At 37.2% G+C, this 17,277-nt stretch overlaps 1 protein-coding gene and 1 pseudogene across 7 annotated transcripts in view; both read left to right on the forward strand.

Annotated features, from left to right (window-relative positions):
- GRIA4 (glutamate ionotropic receptor AMPA type subunit 4) overlaps positions 1 to 17,277 on the forward strand; it is a 413,780-nt gene that overhangs the window by 100,566 nt on the left and 295,937 nt on the right. The window lies entirely within an intron of this gene.
- On the forward strand, positions 7,366 to 9,149 carry LOC130680505 (60 kDa heat shock protein, mitochondrial-like; annotated as a pseudogene).

The raw sequence follows: 17,277 nt of genomic DNA on the forward strand, positions 1-17,277 counted from the left end.
TTGTCTTTTGGATGGCAGCCATCCTTACTGGTGTGAGGTGATACCTCATTGTAGTTTTAATTTGCATTTCTCTGATAATTAGTGATGTGGAGCATCTTTTCATGTGTCTGTTGGCCATCTGTATTTCTTTTTTGGAGAACTGTCTGTTCAGTTCCTTTGCCCATTTTTTAATTGGATTATTTGTTTTTTGTTTGTTGAGGCGTGTGAGCTCTTTATATATTCTGGACATCAAGCCTTTATCGGATGTGTCATTTTCAAAGATATTCTCCCATACTGTAGGGTTCCTTTTTGTTCTATTGATGGTGTCTTTTGCTGCACAGAAGCTTTTCAGTTTAATATAGTCCCACTTGTTCATTTTTGCTGTTGTTTTCCTTGCTCGGGGAGATATGTTCAAGAAGAGGTCACTCATGTTTATGTCTAAGAGGTTTTTGCCTATGTTTTCTTCCAAGAGTTTAATGGTTTCGTGACTTACATTCAGGTCTTTGATCCATTTTGAGTTTACTTTTGTATATGGGGTTAGACGATGGTCCAGTTTCATTCTCCTACATGTAGCTGTCCAGTTTTGCCAGCACCATCTGTTGAAGAGACTGTCATTTCGCCATTGTATGTCCATGGCTCCTTTATCAAATATGAATTGACCATATATGTCTGAGTTAATGTCTGGATTGTCTAGTCTGTTCCATTGGTCTGTGGCTCTGTTCTTGTGCCAGTACCAAATTGTCTTGATTACTATGGCTTTATAATAGAGCTTGAAGTTGGGGAGTGAGATCCCCCCTACTTTATTCTTCTTTCTCAGGATTGCTTTGGCTATTCGGGGTCTTTGGTGGTTCCATATGAATTTTTGAATTATTTGTTCCAGTTCATTGAAGAATGTTGCTGGTAGTTTCATAGGGATTGCATCAAATCTGTATATTGCTTTGGGCAGAATGGCCATTTTGACGATATTAATTCTTCCTAGCCACGAGCATGGGATGCGTTTCCATCTGTTAGTGTCCCCTTTAATTTCTTTTAAGAGTGACTTGTAGTTTTCAGAATATAAGTCTTTCACTTCTTTGGTTAGGTTTATTCCTAGGTATTTTATTTTTTTTTATGCAATTGTGAATGGAGTTGTTTTCCTGATTTCTCTTTCTGTTGGTTCATTGTTGGTATATAGGAAAGCGACAGATTTCTGTGTGTTGATTTTGTATCCTGCAACTTTGCTGTATTCCGATATCAGTTCTAGTAGTTCTGGGGTGGAGTCTTTAGGGTTTTTTATGTACAGTATCATGTCATCTGCAAATAGTGACAGTTTGACTTCTTCTTTGCCAATCTGGATTCCTTGTATTTTTTTGTTTTGTCTGATTGCCGTTCCTAGGACCTCTAGTACAATGTTAAATAACAGTGGGGAGAGTGGGCATCCCTGTCTAGTTCCCGATCTCAGCGGAAATGCTTTCAGCTTCTCGCTATTCAATATAATGTTGGCTGTGGGTTTTTCATAGATGGCCTTTATTATGTTGAGGTACTTGCCCTCTATTCCCATTTTGCTGAGAGTTTTTATCATGAATGGATGTTGAACTTTGTCAAATGCTTTTTCAGCATCTATGGAGATGACCATGTGGTTTTTGTCTTTCTTTTTGTTGATGTGGTGGATGATGTTGATGGACTTTCGAATGTTGTGCCATCCTTGCATCCCTGGGATGAATCCCACTTGGTCATGGTGTACGATGGTTTTGATGTATTTTTGAATTCGGTTTGCTAAAATTTTGTTGAGTATTTTTGCGTCTACTTTCATCAGGGATATTGGTCTGTAGTTTTCTTTTTTGGTGGTGTCTTTGCCTGGTTTTGGTATTAGGGTGATGTTGGCTTCATAGAATGAGTTTGGGAGTATTCCCTCTTCTTCTTTTTTTTGGGAAACTTTAAGGAGAATGGGTATTATGTCTTCCATGTATGTCTGATAAAATTCCGAGGTAAATCCATCTGGTCCGGGGGTTTTGTTCTTTGGTAGTTTTTTGATTACCGCTTCAATTTCGTTGCTGGTAATTGGTCTGTTTAGTTTTTCTGTTTCTTTTTGGGTCAGTCTTGGAAGGTTGTATTTTTCTAGGAAGTTGTCCATTTCTCCTAGGTTTCCCAGCTTGTTAGCATATAGGTTTTCATAGTAGTCTCTAATAATTCTTTGTATTTCTGCGGGATCTGTTGTGATTTTTCCTTTCTCATTTCTGATACTGTTGATTTGTGTTGACTCTCTTTTCCTCTTAATAAGTCTGGCTAGAGGCTTATCTATTTTGTTTATTTTCTCGAAGAACCAGCTCTTGGTTTCATTGATTTTTGCTATTTTTTTATTCTTCTCAATTTTATTTATTTCTTCTCTGATCTTTATTATGTCCCTCCTTCTGCTGACCTTAGGCCTCATTTGTTCTTCTTTTTCCAATTTCGATAGTTGTGACATTAGACCGTTCATTTGGGATTGCTCTTCCTTTTTTAAATATGCTTGGAGTGCTATATACTTTCCTCTTAAGACTGCTTTTGCTGTGTCCCACAGAAGTTGGGGCTTAGTGTTGTTGTTGTCATTTGTTTCCATATATTGCTGGATCTCCATTTTGATTTGGCCATTGATCCATTGATTATTTAGGAGCGTGTTGTTTAGCCTCCATGTGTTTGTGAGCCTTTTTGCTTTCTTTGAACAGTTTATTTCTAGTTTAATGCCTTTGTGGTCTGAAAAGTTGGTTGGTAGGATTTCAATCTTTTGGAATTTACTGAGGCTCTTTTTGTGTCCTAGTATGTGGTCTATTCTGGAGAATGTTCCATGTGCACTTGAGAAGAACGTGTATCCTGTTGCTTTTGGATGTAGAGTTCTGTAGATGTCTATTAGGTCCATCTGTTCTAGTGTGTTGTTCAGTGCCTCTGTGTCCTTACTTATTTTCTGTCTGGTGGATCTGTCCTTTGGAGTGAGTGGTGTGTTGAAGTCTCCTAGAATGAATGCATTGCATTCTATTTCCTCCTTTAGTTCTGTTAATATTTGTTTCAGGTATGTTGGTGCTCCTGTATTGGGTGCATATATATTTATAATGGTTATATCCTCTTGATGGACTGAGCCCTTTATCATTATGTAATGTCCTTCTTTGTCTTTTGTTACTTTCTTGATTTTGAAGTCTGTTTTGTCTGATACCAGAATTGCAACACCTGCTTTCTTCTCTCTGTTGTTTGCTTGAAATATCTTTTTCCATCCCTTGACTTTAAGTCTGTGCATGTCTTTGGGTTTGAGGTGAGTCTCTTGTAAGCAGCATATGGATGGATCTTGCTTTTTTATCCATTCTATTACTCTGTGTCTTTTGATTGGTGCATTCATTCCATTTACATTTAGGGTGATTATTGAAAGGTATGTACTTATTGCCATTGCAGGCTTTAAGTTTGTGGTTACCAAAGGTTCAGGGTTAGCTTCTCTACTATCTTACTGTCTAACTTAACTCACTTGTTGAGCTATTATAAACATACTCTAATGATTCTTTATTTCTCTCCCTTCTTATTCCTCCTCCTCCCTTCTTCATATGTTGGGTGTTTTGTTCCTTGCTCTTTTTAGGAGTGCTCCCATCTAGAGCAGTCCCTGTAGGATTCCCTGTAGAGGTGGTTTGTGGGAGGCAAATTCCCTCAACTTTTGCTTGTCTGGGAATTGTTTAATCCCTCCTTCATATTTAAATGATATTCGTGCTGGATACAGTAGTCTTGGTTCGAGGCCCTTCTGTTTCATTGCATTAGGTATATCATGCCATTCTCTTCTGGCCTGTAGGGTTTCTGTTGAGAAGTCTGATGATAGCCTGATGGGTTTTCCTTTGTAGGTAACCTTTTTTTTCTCTCTGGCTGCTTGTAATACTTTGTCCTTGTCTTTGATCTTTGCCATTTTAATTATTATGTGTCTTGGTGTTGCCCTCCTTGGATCCCTTGTCATGGGAGTTCTGTGTACCTCTGTGGTCTGAGAGGCCATTTCTTCCCCTAGTTTGGGGAAATTTTCAGCAATTATTTCTTCAAAGACATTTTCTATCCCCTTTTCTCTCTCTACTTCTTCTGGAATGCCTATGATTCTTATATTATTCCTTTTAGATTGATCACTCAGCTCTCTTAAAATTCTTTCATTCCTGGAGATCCTTTTATCTCTCTCTGCATCAGCTTCTCTGCGTTCCTGTTCTCTGTTTTCTAGTCCATTAATGGTCTCTTGCATCTCGTCCATTCTGTTTTGAAGTCCTTCCAGAGCTTGTTTTATTTCTGAATTCTCCTTCCTTAGTTCTTGCATATTTCTCTGCAAGTCCATCAGCATGGTTATGACTTTTGTTTTGAATTCTTTTTCAGGTAGACTGGCTAAATCTATCTCCCCAGATTCCTTCTCAGGGGAAGATGTAGCAGATGCCGAAGCTGTCTGGGTTAGTCTTGTCTGGATCATATTTTTTTGCCTTTTCATGTTGACAGGTGCTATTGACTGTCAGCTGGGAGGGCCAAAATTTTCACTTGCTACTGGCCTTTCTTTACTGGGACAACTGCGACCCCTAGTGGCTTGTGTTGGGTAATTGCGTGTAGAGTGGGTCTTTGTGTCTTGCCTGGCCGGAAGGGAGAAATTACCCTTTCTGTGGGCAGAATTTGTCTCAGGCTGCTTCTCTGCTTTCGCAGCGCCCGGTGGGGTAATGGATGGGGGGGCTGCTTGACTGTTTGCCTCCGTGAGGGGTCTCAGAGCTGTTGCCCAGGGGGTTAGTGCACCCGGTTTTCCCTGTAATTTCCAGCTGCTGTACTGTGACCTGGGTTGTTTCCGTCAAGCTGTTAAGTCCCTGTCCCTTTAAGACTTTCAAAAAGCCCCCGCTTTTCTTTGTCACAGGGGCATCAGCTTCAGCACCCGCTCAGAGGTCTTACTCCCTGTTCCCCCAGTATCCAGGGCCCCCTGGGCATGTGCTGTGTCTGCGCTCTGGCCCGGATGGCTGGGGCTGGGTGCTCGGCAGTCCTGGGCTCCGTCTCCCTCCCGCTCTGCCTATTGTTCTCCCGCCGGGAGCTGGGGGGAGGGGCGCTCGGGTCCCGCCGGGCCGGGGCTTGTATCTTACCCCTTTCACCAGTCGCTGGGTTCTCGCTGGTGTAGCTGTAGTCTGGCCACTGTCCTGCGTCTTCTGGTCTCTCTTTTAGGGCTAGTTGTGTTTGTTGTATTTTCAAAAGTATATATGTTTTTGGGAGGAGATTCCCACTATCCTACTCACGCCGCCATGTTGGCTCCGCCTCTCCCTTTGGTATTCTTATCTGCCTCTTTCTGTCCTCCAAGTCACAGAGTTTCCACCTAAGTGCTGTGGGTGCTGCTGGGAGAAATGTGTTTCTCTATCTGTGTCAGTACCACTGTGGTAGCCCAGCAGCCACTCCTCACTCTCCTATTATCGTACAGGAGAGGTTGCCACTGCCTGATAGTTCAGCCCCATACATTTCAGTCTTGCTTTGGGGGTGGGGGCAGCACTGGTAAAGTTCTTCTTACCATCGCTACTGCCAGGAATTAAAGGATTGTAACCTACCATCCAAACTTGTATAATGTGATTGGTTTACATTCTTGATTGAGGTCTACAGTGCACAACACACTGGGGCAGCCACCGAAGAAATGACACTTTTTCCATACATTCTTTATAATCAATTTATAGCACAATTAATTATTAAATTCCAGTCACAGTGCTAAGAAAAAATGTAGGCTCTGTGAAAGCTGATAAAGGGGCACTAAATTTAGGTTCAGGAAAAACATCCTTGCGGTGGTGCCTTTGACCTGTCCTGAAGGTGACTAAGTGTCCACCAGGTGAGGGGCAGTGGGTAAATACACAAGAGCACTGCAGGCCAAAAGGACAGGATGCAAACACCTCGTAGAAAGAAGACTGGTCAGTGTGGCTAAAGTTCACACAGAAGTGGCTGTGTGGGCTGGAAGATGGGGGACGTGGCAAGCCTAATTAGGAACTAGGTCTTCATCGTAATAAGTGTAGAAGGACTTCAAAAGTAAATGAAGACATTTACACTTTTTAAAAGATTGTGATGGGTCCAGTGTACAGAAAGAGTTGAAAGAGGATAAGTGATGTCAGAGAGTTTCTTAAGTAGATGTGGATGGGTAGAGAAAACCCTTTAATAACTGCAACAAAGATGACTAAATATTTCGGAGTTAACTTAAGAAGGAATGTGTGATACCTTGATAAGAAAAACTTTAACACATACCTGAAAGACCCAAAAGTAGATTTGAACAAGTGGAATGACATACCTCTTCCTGTGTTAGACTACTCAACATTACAAAGATGTTAGTTCTCCCCATATCAATTTATAAACTCAACTCAATTCTAATCAAAATACTGGCATGCTCTTTTATGCTATAAGTTGATAATGACGTTCATATGGAAAAACAAACATGCAAAAAGAACAGGAAAACACTGTAAATCTATGAGAGGGTATTAGCCCTATACGATATGAAGGTATAAAGACTTTAAAGTATCTGTAATTAGTATAGTGTGGGTATTGGTACATGAATAGACAATGATAGCAGGGGAACAGAATGGAAAACCCAGAAATAGATCTAAGTACCTAAGGAAATTTATTATATGATAAAGGTTATATCTTTGGGGCATCACTAGGACAAAGATGTACTTTCGAATTAATGGTTATAGAACAACCAGATAGCTATATTGAAAAAAATAATATCTGATACATTTCTCCCACCAGAATAAACTCCAATTGGATCAGGATTTTCAATATTAAAAAATGAAATACACAAGAACTAGAAGAAAATAGGGATAAAATTTCTCCTTACCTTCAGTGTAGAAAAATACTTCTTATTTTTCAAAGTTCAGATAAAATAAAACATTGATAACTTTGACTACTTGAAAGTTAAAAAAAACAACCTGAACAATAACAAACAATAATACAGACGATTGATAAATTGGGAGAAAATATTTGCAATATATAACACAAAAGGCTAATATCCCTAATATAAAAAGAACTCTTAAAAGTGAAGAATAAGGGATCAAATTCCCATTGCCAAAAAGAAAAAGAAAAAAGCCTGGGTAGACATTCTGACATACACACAGAAAGATTAAAATGACCCTTAAGTATACAGTTTTTTTAAAAGTTCAAACACAATTAGAGAAATACAGGTTATAAAAATGTCATTTCTTCCCTATCAGATGGGCAAAAATTTGAAAGTATGACAACGCATCCTCTTGAAGGCTGTGGGAAAACAGGGACTCTCATATACTGTAACTGTAAAGCAAACTGGCACAATCCTTATGGTAGGAGATTTGACAACACATAAACAAAGTTGTATATGTGCTTATCTTCTGATCCAGTAATATTGGAAACAAACTAAATGCCCAGACCCAGTAAAGTGGATGAATAAAGAATGATACAGCCCCATAGTACAGTAGTAAGTGTGAAATGAATGAGGAAGACCTCTATGAACCAATATGAAGTAATTTCCAAGATATATTGCAAGTTAAAAAGAAAAGGCACAGTGCATGCAGGTTGCTGAGCCTGGGCCATTGGGAAGCGGATGGAAGCAGTCGCACAGACAGTGCCAAGGTGCAGAGGGAGCAGTAGAAAGAGGGTACATGGGTTCACTGCTGTGGGTGGCATGCACTTCCTCCCTCATTTTGCTGGATGCCTCCTTGCAGAAAAGCTTCTATGACTTGCAGCCTGCAGCAGCTGAGGCCAGGGTTCAGGGCACTGGTTCCTCAGCTCGCTCAGGCTTATGCCAAAGATGTCAAATTTGGCACAGATGCCTGAGCCTTAATGCTTCAAGGTGTAGTAGACTTTTTAACTAATGCCAGAGTCATTACTAGGGAGCAGCTTTAGGAAGAATAGTGATTGTGAAGTTCTGAGGTTAGCAAAAATGCTTTGACCATTGCATAGTCAATTGACTTAAAGGTTCAATATATAAATGCTGGGGCTATATTTGTTCAAGATATTGCCAATAATGTAAATGAAAAAGGCTGCCAATTAACCACACTGTACTGTACTGGTGTACTATATTGTCAAAGATGGCTTGGAAATCATCAAAAGTGCTAATCCAGTGGAAAACAGGAGAGGTACAATGTTAGCTATAGATGTTATAATTGCTGAACTGAAGTAACAGTGTAAACCTGTGCCAGCCTCCCAAGAAAATGCTCAGGTTGATGATTTCTGCAAATGGACAAAGAAATTAACATTATCATTTCCGATGCATTGAAAAAGACTGGAAGATGTGATTAATGGAAAAACTGAATGGTGAACTAGAAATTACTAAATCATTAAGTTAAAGTTCAATTAAGGTTATATTTTTACATACTTTGTAAACATCAAAAGGGTAGAAATGTGAATTTCTGGAGGCCTATGTTCTATTGAGTGAAAAGAAAATGTCCAGTTTCTAGTCCATTATACCTGCTATTGAAATTGTCAATACTCATTATCAGTCCTTGGTAATAATTGCTGAAGATGTTACCAGAGAATATCTAAATACACTCATTTTGAATAAGCTAAAAGTTGGTCTTCAAATTATAGCAAAGCTCCAGGCTCTGGTTCCAATAAATAAAAACTCACTTAAGGACATAGCTATTGCTACCGGTGGTTCAGTGTTTGGAGAAGAGATGTTGACCCTAAATCTTGATGGTGCTCAGCCTCGTGTCTTAGGAAGAGTTGGACAGGTCATTGTGACCAAAAATAAAGCCATGCCATTGAAGGGAAAAGATAACAGGTTCAAATTGAAAAACATGCTGAAGAAATTAGTGAGCAGTTAGGTGTCATAACTACTGAATATGGAAAGAAAAAACTGAATGGACAACTAGTGAAACTTTCAGATGGAGTGGCTGTGCTGAAGGTTGGTGGGACAAGTGGTGCTGAAGTGAATGAAAGAGAGTCACAGATGCCCTCCGTGCTGCATGAGCTGCTCTTCAAGAAGGCGTCGCTCTGGGTGGGGGTTATGTACTGTTTCAGTGCACCCCACTCTAGACTCACTAATACCAGCTAGTGAAAATAAAAAGTTGATATAAAAATTATTAAAAGGACACCCAAAATTCTTACAGTGATCATGGCTAAGAATGTAGATGTTGAAGGATTATTGATAGTAGAGAAAATTATGCTAATGTCTTCAGAAGTTTGATGCTTTGCTAGGAGAGTTTATTAATATAATGGAGAAAAGAATCATTGATTCAACTAAGGTTGTAAGAACTGGTTTAGTGGATGTTAAAGAGAAGGACGCTGGAATGGGTCAAATGGGTGAAATCAGGGTTGATATGTTCTAATTCCTAGAACAGTGCTTCACCATTATTAATGATTATGAGAGGAGGCATTGTTTCTCACTAATAATTTCAGAGAAGTCAGTTGAAGAAAATGAAGAAAAAACTAGCTGTTTAAGAAATTCACTGTAACCATAAGCTACTAGTTTCAATTGGCAATATATAATGGCATACCACTGTCATTGTGCATGCCTACACATAATTTGTTTTGTATTTTTTAATAAAAAGTCATTTTTACATTCAGGGGGGAAATGAAATGTAAAAGTGTATCTATAGCATCCTATCCTTTATATGAGGAAAAAAGAGGAGTGAGAAAATACAGATTTATCCACTAAATGTGGATCTTCAAAAAAAATCAGAAGAATAAGCTAGAAACTACTGAGATTGCTTACCAACATAACATAGGTAGGAATGGAAATGAAATGTGAAAGAAATAATATTTCTCTGAGTATACTTTTCTGTATAGCACTGTCTTTTGGGACATACATCAAATCACAAATATATAAAACTAACCAGGATGTAGAGAACCCAAAATGGATTACAAAAGTAATATATTTAGCTATGTTACAAACAAATGATATAATCATACTGAAGGAGGTAGAAAAGAAAATAATTAACTTAAATAATTTTGATAATATCCTATAGCACAAATACATGCTACACACAAATATTGTACTGTAGTTTATAAATTTGTTTTTAATAAAACAAATTTAATAGAAATTCTGAAATACTTTATGTATATACTAGGATTGAGCAAGTAAGTAAATATAAACATGTATGTATGTGTGTGTGTGTGTGTCCAAACATGTATTTCCTAACTCTGTCCACTGAGAACATCCCAGCAGCAATGAACATACCCAGCATTCAGATCTTAATTTCTTAATAGGAAAATTCAGATTAGGAAGCATTCTGAAAAGGGTGAGAGGAGACAGGGAGGAGAGAGGGAGGGAAAGAAATGAGAAAAGAAGGAAGTAGAACAAGAGGGAGGGAGGGAAGAAAAAAGGGGTAACTATTGTAGGTGGTTTGGGTTCAGATACTGACAGTGGAGTTAAGAGAGGTGCAAGGAAAGGAAGACACCCTATTTGTGGGCTGTGTAACAGGTGGATGGTCTTGCCACTTACTAACTATGGTACACTGGGGGAGATCAAGTCTTAGTGAGTATTACCCACTAAATTGCAAAGGCTCTCAGTTCATTAATACTGCCGTCCCATACATGTGCCATATCCTTACTGATGATTTCCATTTTATTTTATTTTATTATTATTTATCCAGTTGTATCCATGGGGAAACTAGTTTTTGACAGACAAATCTCACTCTGCTAGGCCAGCTCACCTCGAACACTTGCCTTACGAGACCTGGACCAACATGAGGAGTCCGGTTCACCTTGCTTTATTTTATTCTTTGTAGTAAAAGGAAATATTTGTTTTCTGCTTCATTGACATGTTCTTTGTAGCTTTAGTGATCTGGAGGAAGCAGTAGTGGCCTTGTAATGTCATGGACAAGATGTCTAAAGTAAGTTGTGGCCTCAAAGTATATCAAAAAAATTCTTTGTCCCTGAGTCCACCACCTCAGAAAACTTTTTATTTGAAATACACAAATGTAAAAAGAATGTAGTACAAGATAAAAATCCTCCAAGAGATACATTTTGAAATGATTAAACTTTCTAAATCAGAAAATATCTCGTGGGCTTACAAAAAATCTCTTCTAATCGGTTTTTATTGGTTTTATTTTTGTATAACAAAAGGCACACTCATGGCAAAGATATATCATTGCAGAATGTAAAACAGAAATATTGTTTTATTCTAGTGAAAATGATTTTGCTGAAGTCTGATTCTCAATTTCGGTCCATAAATTATGAAGAAGTCCGTCTGCATTTTGCTTAACAAAATTTACATTTAATTACAATGTCATTGTGCTGGATAATTAAAACTAAGCTCACAATGTCAACTTTAGTTAGATTACTTTTGTATTTTATGCACAAATGGAATATTCATGAGTATCTCTCCTGTTATACTATGCTAAAATGTCTAGAGAAAGACACTAGGACTTGGACCAGCTAGACCTGGGTTCAAATTCCGGGCTGCCAGTTAGCCAATAACAGATCTGTGAACCTTCAGTGTAGGCACATATATAAGCCTCCTTTTCCTCCTGGATAAAATGGAGTAAAGGACTCACCTCACAGGCTTCATGGAGAATTAAGTGAAATAGTTGCAGTACTTAGTACTGTACCCAGTATATGTGGATTTTTAAAAACAGCAAACGAGATTAAATATAGTTGAAAATGAACATATAAATGGGTTATATTTTCATTTCTCTTTAACATTGTTTTCAAGGAAACAAAAACTAAGTAATCTATACTGAGATACCAGAATTCTTTATGATAAAACATTTGGCTGTGTGTTTAAGCAAATATCAATCTATTTATTTGAAGGTCATCAACCCCAGTACAGTGAATCATGGGTAAAACAGACAGAATAATTGTAAAAGTATGCACAATATATCTCTCACTTGTGGAACTCAAATTTATTCACCTAATTTGGTTCAAATCTATGTTCCAAAAGTAAAATTATGAAAGGAGAAGAAATTATTCCTTCATGTGATGCAACATATTTGTGTTTTAGTTTGTCCGAACTTTTGCTCATATTGAACTGGATTTATATGGATTCCATCTATACACTCCCATTGGGGAAATCACTTGAAAGTGAGCAAAATAATAGCCACTCAAAATAATAGTAAATAATAAAATACTCTTCTTTAACTCAGAGTACTGTCTCTATGAGAATGACTTTAAGAAGAAATTACATGGATGCTGACATAGGAAAGTGGAGATAGGTGATTTCAGTGAAATAAACATTGATTAAACATATCCCATGTCCCAGATATTAAAGGCGATTTCATTGCTACAACATTTTGAAGATGTGGCACCTGTCCTTAAAGGTTTGGGACCAGAAAAACCTCGAGTCTCACTGCCATTTTGGTTTGGCAATTTACCAAAGCTATGATAGTGGGCAAGTTATGAAAACCTCTCTGCTGTTTACCCTCTGACAGTGCAGATACCAAAACATTTACCCTTCAAAGTTGTAATAATTAAATGTAAAATACTATGAAAATAATTGGCACAAAATAAATGTCAGTGTTACTTTCCCTTTTCCATTATCACAGTTTGTTGGAGAAGCCAGTTTTAAAATACAGATTTGAAGAACTGTTATTATGAGATATTAGAAAAATGGGTTCGGTTTACTCTTATTTACAAAGAAAGTAAATCTGACCAAATGAATACACATTTTGGTGTATGCACCTTTATGGCCAACATCTCATAACAAGAATTGGAAAGGAGGATGCAATTTTTTCCTCTGTGATAAAGAACTCGTGTATCTAACTCACATTAAGCCATCCAAAGTAGAGCCTCTAGATAAAAAAGAATTTTCAGACAATCAAGATATACTAAAGAGAAGTTTAAAGGTCTGTAGCTATATCCTTATTCATGCTTTGCTAGACTTTAATTTAATAAATTTTAAATCTTATTTAGATCATTCTAAATAAAATGAAAATACCATAGAAATGGAAAAAGCATAATAATGAAAAAGTTCACTCACATACATGAAAATTACAGTTCATATTAACTTCGCAATAAAAACTTTATCCCAACACTTCACCCAATTGTATTTTTGTCCCCAATTTTAAAATCACATTACTTGCTCCTTTTACCTCAGTAAATCCTTTCACATAGGTTTTTTGGTTTGTTCACATTCAAAGCTTTGAGAGAATTATCTATGAATAAATCATGGCAGTCCAGTTTTAAAAGTGCATCTGGCCTCAAGCCATTTCACATAACCAATAGATGCTCAAAAAGTTGAAAATAGTGTAGAAAACAATTTTTTAAAAGAACACTGGAAAAATGTTTTCATAAGGAGAAAACATATATTAAACTTAAGTATATTTTTAAAAATCTTTTTAGTGTAAACTAAATCTAACCTATTTTTATTATTAAGTTACTTACAGTAAAATGCACAAATGTTACTTTGCAGGTTGATGAATTTTGATGTGTATATATAAAATACATGAATATGTTTTAGAAATGTAAATATTACTCAGTACATTTTTTTTTGGCTGGAAACTTCTTTATTCTGCCTTCATTTTTTTTGTTATCATTAATATACAATCACATGAGCAACACTGTGATTACTAGATTTCACCATTTTAAAGTCCCCACCACATGCCCCATTACAATCACTGTCCATCAGCATAGTAAGATGCAATGGAATCACTACTTGTCTTCTCTGTGCTATACTGCCTTCCCCGTGCCCCCCCTACATCATGTATGCTAATCATAATGCCCCTTATTCCCCTTATCACTCCCTTCCCACCCACCCTCCCCAGTCCCTTTCCCTTTGGCAATTGTTAGTCCATTCGTGGCTTCTGTGAATCTGCTGCTGTTTTGTTCCTTCAGTTTTTGCTTTGTTCTTATGCTCCATAGATGAGTGAAATCATTTGGTACTTGTCTTTCTCCACCTGGCTTATTTCACTGAGCATAATACCCTATAGCTCCATCCATGTTGTTGCAAATGGTAGGATATGTTTTCTTCTTACAGCTGAATAATACTCCATTGCATATATGTACCACATCTTCTTTATCCATTCATCTACTGATAGGCACTTAGGTTGCTTCCATTTCATAGCTATTGTAAATAGTGCTGCAATAAACATAGGGGTGCATTTGTCTTTTTGAGACTGGGCTCCTGCATTCTTAGGGTAAATTTCTAGGAGTGGAATTCCTGGGTCAAATGGTATTTCTATTTTTAGTTTTTTGAGGAACCTCCATACTGCTTTCCACAATGGTTGAACTAGTTTACATTCCACCAACAGTGTAGGAGGGTTCCCCTTTTTCCTCATCCTCACCAGCATTTGTTGTTCCTAGTCTTTTCTGTGTTGGTCGTCCTAACTGGTGTGAGGAGATATCTCACTGTGGTTTTAATTTGCATTTCCCTGATAATTAGCAATGTGGAGCATCTTTTTATGTGCCTGTTGACCATCTGAATTTCTTCTTTGGAAAAGTATCTGTTCATATCCTCCATCCATTTTTTAATCGGATTATTTGCTTTTGGGGTGTTGAGGCATGTGAGTTATTTATATATTTTGGATGCTAACTCCTTGTTAGATATGTCATTTATAAATATATTCTCCCATACTGTAGGATGCCTTTTTGTTCTGTCGATGGTGTTGCTTGCTATACATAAGCTTTTTAGCATAATGTAGTGCCTTTTGTTCATTTTTGCTTTTCTTTCCCTTGCCCAAGGACATGCATTCAGGAAAAAGTTGCTCATGTTTATATTCACGAGATTTTTGCCTATGTTTTCTTCTAAGAGTTTTATGGTTCCCTGACTTACATTCAGGTCTTTGATCCATTTTGAGTTTATTTTTGTGTATAGGGTTAGACAATAATCCAGTTTCATTCTCTTGCATATAGCTGTCCGGTTTTGCCAACACCAGTTGTTGAAGAGACTGTCCTTTCCCAATTGTATATCCATGGCTCCTTTATTGTATATTAATTAACCATATATGCTTGGGTTTATATCTGGGCTCTCTAGTCTGTTCCATTGGTCTGTGAGTCTGTTCTTGTTCCAGTACCAAATTATCTTGATTACTGTGGCTTCGTAGTAGAGCTTAAAGTCAGGAAGTATAATCCCCCCAGCTTTATTCTTCCTTCTCATGATTGCTTTGGCTATTTGGGGTCTTTTGTGATTCCATATGACTTTTAGAACTATTTGCTCTAGTTTGTTGAAGAATGCTATTGGTATTTTGATAGGGATTGCATTGAATCTGTAGATTGCTTTAAGCAGGATGACCATTTTGACAGACCATATTAATTCTTCCTATCCATGAGCACGGGATGTGTTTCCATTTATTGGTATTTTCTTTAATTTCTCTCATGAGTGTCTTGTAGTTTTCAGAGTGTAGGTCTTTCACTTCCTGGGTTAGATTTCTATGTATTCTATTCTTTTTGAGGCAGTTGTGAATGGAATTGTTTTTCTGGTTTCTATTTCTGCTAGTTCATTGTGAGTGTAAAGGAGTGCAACAGATTTCTGTGTATTAATTTTGTAGCCTGCAACCTTGCTGAATTCAGATATTACATATAGTAGTTTTGGAGTGGATTCTTTAAGGTTTTTTATGTACAATATGTCATCTTCAAACAGGAACAATTTAATTTCTTCCTTACCAATCTGGATGCCCTTTATTTCCTTCTGCTGTCTGATTGCTGTGGTGAGGACCTGCAGAAATATGTTGAATAAAAGTGGAGAGAGTGGGCATCCTTGTCTTTTTCCCAATCTAAAGGAAAGACCTTCAGCTTCTTGCTGTTAAGTATGATGTTGGCTGTGGGTTTGTCATATGTGGCCTTTATTATGTTGAGGTACTTGTCCTCTATACCCGTTTTGTTGAGAGTTTTTATCATGAATGGATGTTGAATTTTGTCAAATGCTTTTCAGCATCCATGGAGATGATCACTTGTATTTTTTTCCTTTTTCTTCATGTGGTGGATGATGTTGATGGATCTTCTAGTATTGTACCATCCTTGCATCCCTCAAATAAACCCTACTTGATCATAATGGATGATCTTTTTGATGTTTCTGAATTCGGTTTGCTAATATTTTGTTGAGTATTTTTGCATCTATGTTCATCAGGGATATTGGTCTGTAATTTTCTTTTTTTGTGGTGTCTTTGCCTGGTTTTGGTATTAGAGTGATGCTGGCCTTGTAGAATGAGTTTGGGAGTATTCCCTCCTCTTCTACTCTTTAGAAAACTTTAAGGAGGATGGGTATTAGGTCTTCACTGCATGTTCGATAAATTTCAGCAGTGAAACCATCTGGTCCAGGTGATTTGTTCTTAGGTAGTTTTTGGATTACCATTTCAATTTCCTTGCTGGTAATGTGTCTATTCAGATTTTCTTTTTCTTCCTGGGTCAGCCTTGGAAGGCTGTATTTTTCTAGAAAGTTTTCCATTTCTTGTAGGTTGTCCAGTTTGTTAGCATATAAGTTTTCATAGTATTCACCCATAATTCTTTGTAATTTTGTGGTGTCCGTAATTTTTCCTTTCTCATTTTTGATTCTGTTTATGTGTGTAGATTCTCTTTTTTTCTTGATACATCTGGCTAGGGCTTTATCTACTTTGTTTACTTTCTCAAAGAACCAGCTCTTGGTTTCATTGATTTTTTTCTATTGTTTTATTCTTCTCAATTTTATTTATTTTTTCTCTGACCTTATTATGTCCCTTGTTCTACTGACTTTGGGTCACATTTGTTCTTCTTTTCCTAGTTTCATTAATTGTGAGTGTAGACTGTTCATTTGGGATTGTTCTTCTTTCCTGAGCTAGGCTTGTATTGCAATATACCTCCCTCTTAGCATGACCTTTGCTGCATCCCACAGATTTTGTGGTGTTGAATTATTGTTGTCATTTGTCTTCATATATTGCCTGATCTCAGTTTTTATTTGGTCATTTATCCATTGATTATTTAGGAACATATTATTAAGCCTCCATGTGTTTTTGGGCTTTTTCATTTTCTTTGTGTATTTTATTTATAGTTTCATATATTTGTGATCTCAGAAGCTGGTTGGTACAATTTCAATCATTTTAAATTTACTGGCTCTTTTTGTGGCCTACTATATGATCTATTCTTGAAAATATTCCATGTACACTTGAGAATAATGTGTATCCTGTTGCTATTGGATGTAGCGTGGTGTAAATGTCCATTAGGTCCATGTGTTCTAATACATTGTTTTGTGTCTCTGGCTCCTTACTTATTTTCTGTCTTGTTGATCTGTCCTTTAGAGTTAGTGGTATGTTGAAGTCTCCTAAAATGAATGAATTGCAATCTATTTCCCCCTTTAATTCTGTTAGTATTTGTTTCACACATGTAGGTGCTCCTGTGTTGGGTGCATAGATATTTATAATAGTTATATCCTCTTGTTCAACTGACTCCTTTATCATTATGTAATGTCCTTCTTTGTCTCTTGTTCCTTTCTTTGTTTTGAAGTCTATTTTGTCTGAT

The sequence above is a fragment of the Manis pentadactyla genome, chromosome 13 (assembly GCF_030020395.1).
Source record: "Manis pentadactyla isolate mManPen7 chromosome 13, mManPen7.hap1, whole genome shotgun sequence".
Taxonomy (NCBI): domain Eukaryota; kingdom Metazoa; phylum Chordata; class Mammalia; order Pholidota; family Manidae; genus Manis; species Manis pentadactyla.